General features: G+C 35.3%; 1 long non-coding RNA gene across 1 annotated transcript; it reads right to left on the bottom strand.

The window, feature by feature from the left end:
* Positions 1–354: 354 nt before the first annotated feature.
* On the bottom strand, positions 355–6,133 carry LOC146601110 (uncharacterized). The gene is made up of 4 exons (XR_014896724.1): positions 5,984–6,133; positions 5,217–5,249; positions 3,994–4,165; positions 355–462 (listed from the first exon to the last, which is right to left on the bottom strand). It is a non-coding gene; the product is annotated as an uncharacterized LOC146601110 (long non-coding RNA).
* Positions 6,134–6,167: the final 34 nt, after the last annotated feature.

Here is a 6,167-nt window from a genome sequence, read left to right as displayed (position 1 = left end):
GTTGCAGAAAAGTGAGAGCCCCCAGTTGTAACACCCCTCTGATAAAAAAAAAAAAAAAAACAATGCATAACAACTACTTGTATTTTCCTTTAAAAGTTTTTTTGATTTATATGGCTTTATCTCCTTTATCAAACAGCATTATCATAGGAACAGTTAACAGCTACAACACAAACTAATAAAAGAAGAAATCATACTTTTAATAGACTTACTGGGACAGTAATTATATTTCTGGGTGATAAATCAGAACCTTTAGTCTTTTTAAAAATATAACTAGTATTCTGAACATAGAGGGTAGGAATACCTAATCAAAAGTTTTTGTCACTGATTTGGAAAAAAAAAAAACACACTTACCATTGCCACCAAAGACATGAATATCCAACTGTTCACAGAGATACATTGCAAACGTATTCACCTGAGGCAGGAGACCAACAAAGAATACTATGGGGAAACATAGTGTAAACACTGCAGGAGGGGAAAAAAAGAAAAATGATGCAAAAGCTGTGAAAAATATAGCATTGTACATATTCTTCAGTTCCTTCAAGTTCTAGGGTAACACACAACATAGTTCAACAGCACTAAAGCTTTTCTACTATAACTTCTAAGGAAAACAGCCGTTAAACAAATCTATACTTTAACCACTATATTTCATCTACCTGAATCATTACATAGACCAATAATCATTTCTTTCATTTTGATTTTATCACTATAAAAATGACATGGGCCAGTTCAGGATGGCTGTAGTTTTGTGTAATAAAGTTCTTGTAAAAATAAGCTAAGAACATTTACAAGGATTTATAAGTTTTCCTTCATTATAACGAAGGCTCACATAAACTCTAGACAGGCAATTAGGTGTATGAGCAATGTACCATCAGCCCTGCCGATTTAAGAGGGGCCATGCGTTTCACCCCTAGATTTTGTGCTGCCTGTAATGCCTGACAAGTTTACCCAGACTTTTCCATACCAGTTCTGAAAAATTCTGTATTGTTCAAATCCAAATTACATTTTTCAAAGTGAAAAAACGGTAACTTGGTATAAGCCACTAAAATCACAGAAGATTACAGGATTTATAAGAACGCAAATACAAATAAAGTCACTTAATTTTAATAGAGAGAACGGTCTGTCCAGACCTGTGCATATCCCTAACTTCCCGTTTTCAGAAATGAGATGGAAAAAAAAAATTGCCTTTTACACACAAGCAGTCAGTAGTTTAGGCACACTTCACAAAAAACAGTATTTAATAAGCACTAGTTCCCAGGGATAGAAGAATCAAGCCAGGAAAACATTCCTAGAAGAAAAAAAACTGACTGCTTGGGGAGGATTTTCTATAATCTTACCAACTTGTAGCTTCAGTAACCAAAAGACAAAAACAGCTTGAAAATATCTGGTAAAGAACTGGAAGTCTCAGTTTTAAGTTTCTAACATTATATCCACAGGGTGATTAGATATTAAAGGCCAAATTGTTAAAGTGGTCCACAGTGGGGTAAATACAGAGAAGAACATGAAATACATATATACTATATACACATATGCACACTTTTTTAAAAGCTTTGGCAAAGTTAAATAACTAAGATTTTTAAACACATACAATCAGGGACAGGTAAAAACACTGAGTTCTGTACTTCTTGCTAATACAAGTTAGGAAATACATGACTTGGTACCAGGTACTCAGGACCTGTAGGAAGTTTTTTTCAAGAGTTTTCATGTCTAACTTAAGTCATAACTGCAAGCAGTCTATATAGTGCTTCCTTTCTGAGACATTAAAAAGGTTGCTTTATGAAGGCCTGAAAATTGAACTAGCATGGGTCAGCTGAAAATTTATAATGAACAAAAAAAATTGGGAAAATAAACTTCATAGGGAGAAGGCCAGCAAAAAGCCAGTATTTCTGATGGCTTTTGAATTTTATAATTGACTTGCTCTGTAATGGGGCCCCTTTAGGAGAAAACAGCTGATATTAACATGTAGCTGGTTTAGATTAGTTGTCAAATTCCAGTACATGGGAGGCTTAACAATTAATCTTAGACCTCACTTGTCTGCTGGTAGGACAGAGCAATTGCATCATCCAAACTTGAAGTTTGCCTTGTCCTGCATCTATGTTGTTCTAGTAGATGTGCCTGAGAACAGGCCAAAAAGACAGCTGTGGTTTTTACTTTGTGCTGGCAATTTATGTTTATTAGCAGTCAACTTTGCAGTATACACAAAGGGTTTGGAAACAGTGCTTCAGTAGCATCATTAGCTGGTCCAAAGGCAAGTTTTGATGAGTAGCGCTCTAGGAACCTGATTTTTACATGTAGAACTGGTAAGAAATATCAACTGCACAAGCTTTAGCAAGATACCTGAGAATAGTAAAACAAAGGGATCAAAAAGCATTTAAAACACTGGAACTAAGAATTTTTAAAAGCTAAATCCAAGACGGATGTAGTCTGGAGAAGATGCCAACATCTCTTAAGACTAGGTCGTTTGTAAACTCATTGTAAATACAAAATAATGTGGAGTAAAAAAGTACTGTAAGAGTCTTTTCAAGTCACTTTCATGATACAACACACAGCCTATACTGAAATGTATATTTTACCTTATGGAGTTATGAATGAACAATATTGCAGTAACTTGAGTTAAGGGGAAAAAGGAAGAGATGATCTCAGACTAAGAGAACAAAACAAGGGAAAAAAATGAAACTRATTTATTTCTTGAATGACTGAACATCTGCCGTTTTAATTCCTTGTMCCATTATAGATACAGAATGAACACCACAAATATCAGTGCATAAATAGCTCCACAAAAGTTATAAGAAAACACCTTTAGAAATGCCTGGACAATCCTCTGTTCATAAATAAGAGGCTTAGAATTTTTCCCCTTGACATTTTAATTTAAGTACAGATTTACCAGCAGAAAGTAAAAAAGGGGAATAGCGTAAGGTATGAAATTCAGATTGTTCTTAGAGTCACATCACAAGTATTAATTTTCAGAATGCCTGAGTCAGTAATTGTTACTCATCAATTACAAATCCAAACAGAAAAAAAAAGTAGTAATAAAAAGAGTCAGAAAGCCAAAGATAAGGTTTTCTTTTTCTTGATAAAAGATTGTCCAAGAACTGAAATCAAACATTCACAATATTCAGCTGAGGTATTCTATTGCACATAAATGCTTTGGTACAACTGAAAAGCTTCAAAGACAAAGCAGGTATGTTCAATTTAGCTGATCTCTTAGGCAATTTCTCCTCTAAAGAAAATCACCCAAACAACATAGCTTCATTGGTGGTTTTGGTTTGTTTGTGTTTGGGGGAAGAGGAAGGCACCGTTTTTTGGAGAAATTGTTTTAATGCCAGCATTATTCTGAAAGCACCGTCCTCATCCAAGTACAATGAAGGCACATCATTCACAGTTCAAAGTCACACTTTTGGTATTACTGATAGGAGGCCTGTTCTGAGGTAAGACATTAATTAAATGAGGTTTAATCTGTCTATAATATATTTAAAAATTCTTGTGTCCCTACTGTTCTGCCCAACTGCTAAATACAAATAACCTGCCTTAAAAGGGCTCCTGTTCAATTGTGACAAGTCTCTCTAGGCAGCTTTATTAAAAAAAAAAAAAAAAAGCCAATTCAAAATGCTTAAGCACTGAGTAGGTAGGTCCAAGCACAGAACAACATATCCCAGTCCAAGTTAAAGAATGTAAGGGTTTAGGGCCAAGTACTGAGCTATTAGGTAGTGCGGAAGGGAGGAGGAAAAAAAAAGTATTTCTAGTTTAACTCTGACAGCATTTTAGTTGACATTGACATTCCAGCTGTCTGTGACAGCAAAACTTAATTGCCAAGAGGGTAGGGTGCTGGAAACAAACTTTCCTATAAACACCAGCAAATCTAAAGTTACTCCTCCTAAAACTAAATAAACTATAATTAGAAAATTATGATGCAACTGTGTCAGAAATAGACTGTGAATACAAAATAATTCCATTGTGGTGAAACAAACTGTTCAAACTCACAAGGAAGCCACTCACCTATAACTAAGTCTCTGGCTGACAGCAGCAGCAATGGGTTGGTGAAAGCCATTCCATACAACCTGAATCTTGTTGTAGATATGTTTCTGCTGCCATAATCCAACAGCCAAATAAGACCACAACATAAACAGAAATATACAGGCCTACTATAGGCTATGATACGGTTATGACCCTGTTGGGGTGAGGTGGGGGGGGGAAAGAGGGAGAAAGGAGGGGAACAAAAACAAAAAGACATTTGTTTTATTGCCAAAAGAAAGAGTTTTATTACCAGAAAAGTATTTCATAATTAAAGTTTAATTTCTGTTCATTAGCTAGACTCCCACTATGTGCTGCAATCTCACCACTTAAGTTTAGATCATAAAATCCTCAGTGTATTGCTTTTCAGTGCTATAAATCTATGAGGTTTGTGGCTTTTAAGTAATGAATGAATACACAGCAGATAGACTGAAGCTATCTATGTTTACCCTATTCTCCTCTGAGTTTTAAAGCATTTTTCCTGTAATACTAAACAGAGGAAACTAACTAGGCTTCATAAGCAATAGGGAGGAATACATTAATTTCGAAGAAAGAGCAATTAAGGTTTTATCGATCAGATGCTGCTGTTGAATGCATTCATTAAAACATGACTCATTACCTAAATTACTATGAATAGTAATTCCTTGCTGCAGAGGAATAGTGTTTTYTCACATCTTGTTTAGGACACACAARAACATTATGATCTGCTAAACTGCCAGAATACTGACATGCTGTTCAACACTATCATATCACTTTCCATGCTCAAACATTAATACTTGCTCATAAGAGCATTATGGCAACTACTCATGGTTTTACCAAGTGAAAAAATAAGGCTGCGTCCACAGATAGAACAAGTGAATGGTCTACAAGGGCAGTACAGAACATCAGAAAAGCAAATTATAACTAAGAATCTTTTTGGGTATAATTACCTGAATAGAGTGTGACTGACAAACCTATTACAACAGAACTCCATAGCATAAGCTAGACTCTAAGCAGGGAGACCATGATATGCTAAATACATGCAGAAACTGTATGGGGTAAGGAAAGAGAGCTCCATTCCCTTCTCGCATGCTAAAACTGCATACACCTCTTGTGCCTGAAGTAGCACTTTGAGAAATCCAAACGCTCAAAAATCAAGAMGTTCAGTTCTCTGCAGGGGAAGTTCTACATCTGCAAGGTTACTGAGGTGAAACATGTCTATGACTTACATGTCGAGGGGAAGAAGAATCTGGTTGAACACTCTGAAATCAAAATGCAAAGAAAAATTATCCACTTTGTGGATAAGTTCATCTACCCTCCTTTCCCCCATGTTTATTAATTCAACCACTTTTAATATCTAAAATGAATTTCACATTTGATGATCCACTGTGAGCCTCCAGAAAGCAGAACGTATTAAAATAAATCATAAAATACATTCAAAGAGCATGTATCTACTGCCAAAATTCTAAAGAAATCAAAATTTTATCTGTTCAAAATGCCTGAAGTAAAACATTTTACACTGTTCTACAAAGTGTTAGGCATTTCAATTTTAACTACAATTTGCATCCTAATAGTCTAATCATAATCATGAGGGGAGAAAAAAATATGCTTAGATGTGTATTTACTTAATAGGAACATATTCAAGTGGATCCACTGAAAAACAATACAATTTCAGGTTTAGTTAGTAGATTGTTTTCAACCAATGAGAATTTTCTCTCTTTAGGAACACAAAGTGCATGAGAACAACAAATAAAGGGCTGTACAACAAACATACACAGAACTATTGTAAGTGACCTTGTTTGACCATCTAGCAAACTTCCCCAGCAGCTGGGGCTTCCTCATTTCATTGAAAACACACACACACAGGGTTCTCCTTAAAGCCCTAACTGGCAGACAATACCCAACCTCGAAACATTTTGTAACACGGAAGTTTGTTACACAAACGAATTAAGTTAGTTCTACCATTTATAAAAAGCAAAGATGGAAATAAAAATACCTTCAACAGTGAGTACTGACAACTGGCTATTACCAGGCAGAACTGGAAGACCCAAATATCCTTGAAAAAGCCCTCTATAAGTAGTACAGAACCCAGAAATGCAACTAGAATAGCTAGGATGACAGCTAACACGTTTTCAAGGATCTCACGATTCCTGTATTAGGAAAAAAAAAAAAAAAAAAAA

Source organism: Rhea americana, unplaced genomic scaffold (genome assembly GCF_003343005.1).
Source record: "Rhea americana isolate MKP2758 unplaced genomic scaffold, rheAme1 scaffold_1094, whole genome shotgun sequence".
Taxonomy (NCBI): domain Eukaryota; kingdom Metazoa; phylum Chordata; class Aves; order Rheiformes; family Rheidae; genus Rhea; species Rhea americana.
Note: the sequence above shows the minus strand (reverse complement) of the source record. Positions and strands in the feature narration are given on the sequence as shown.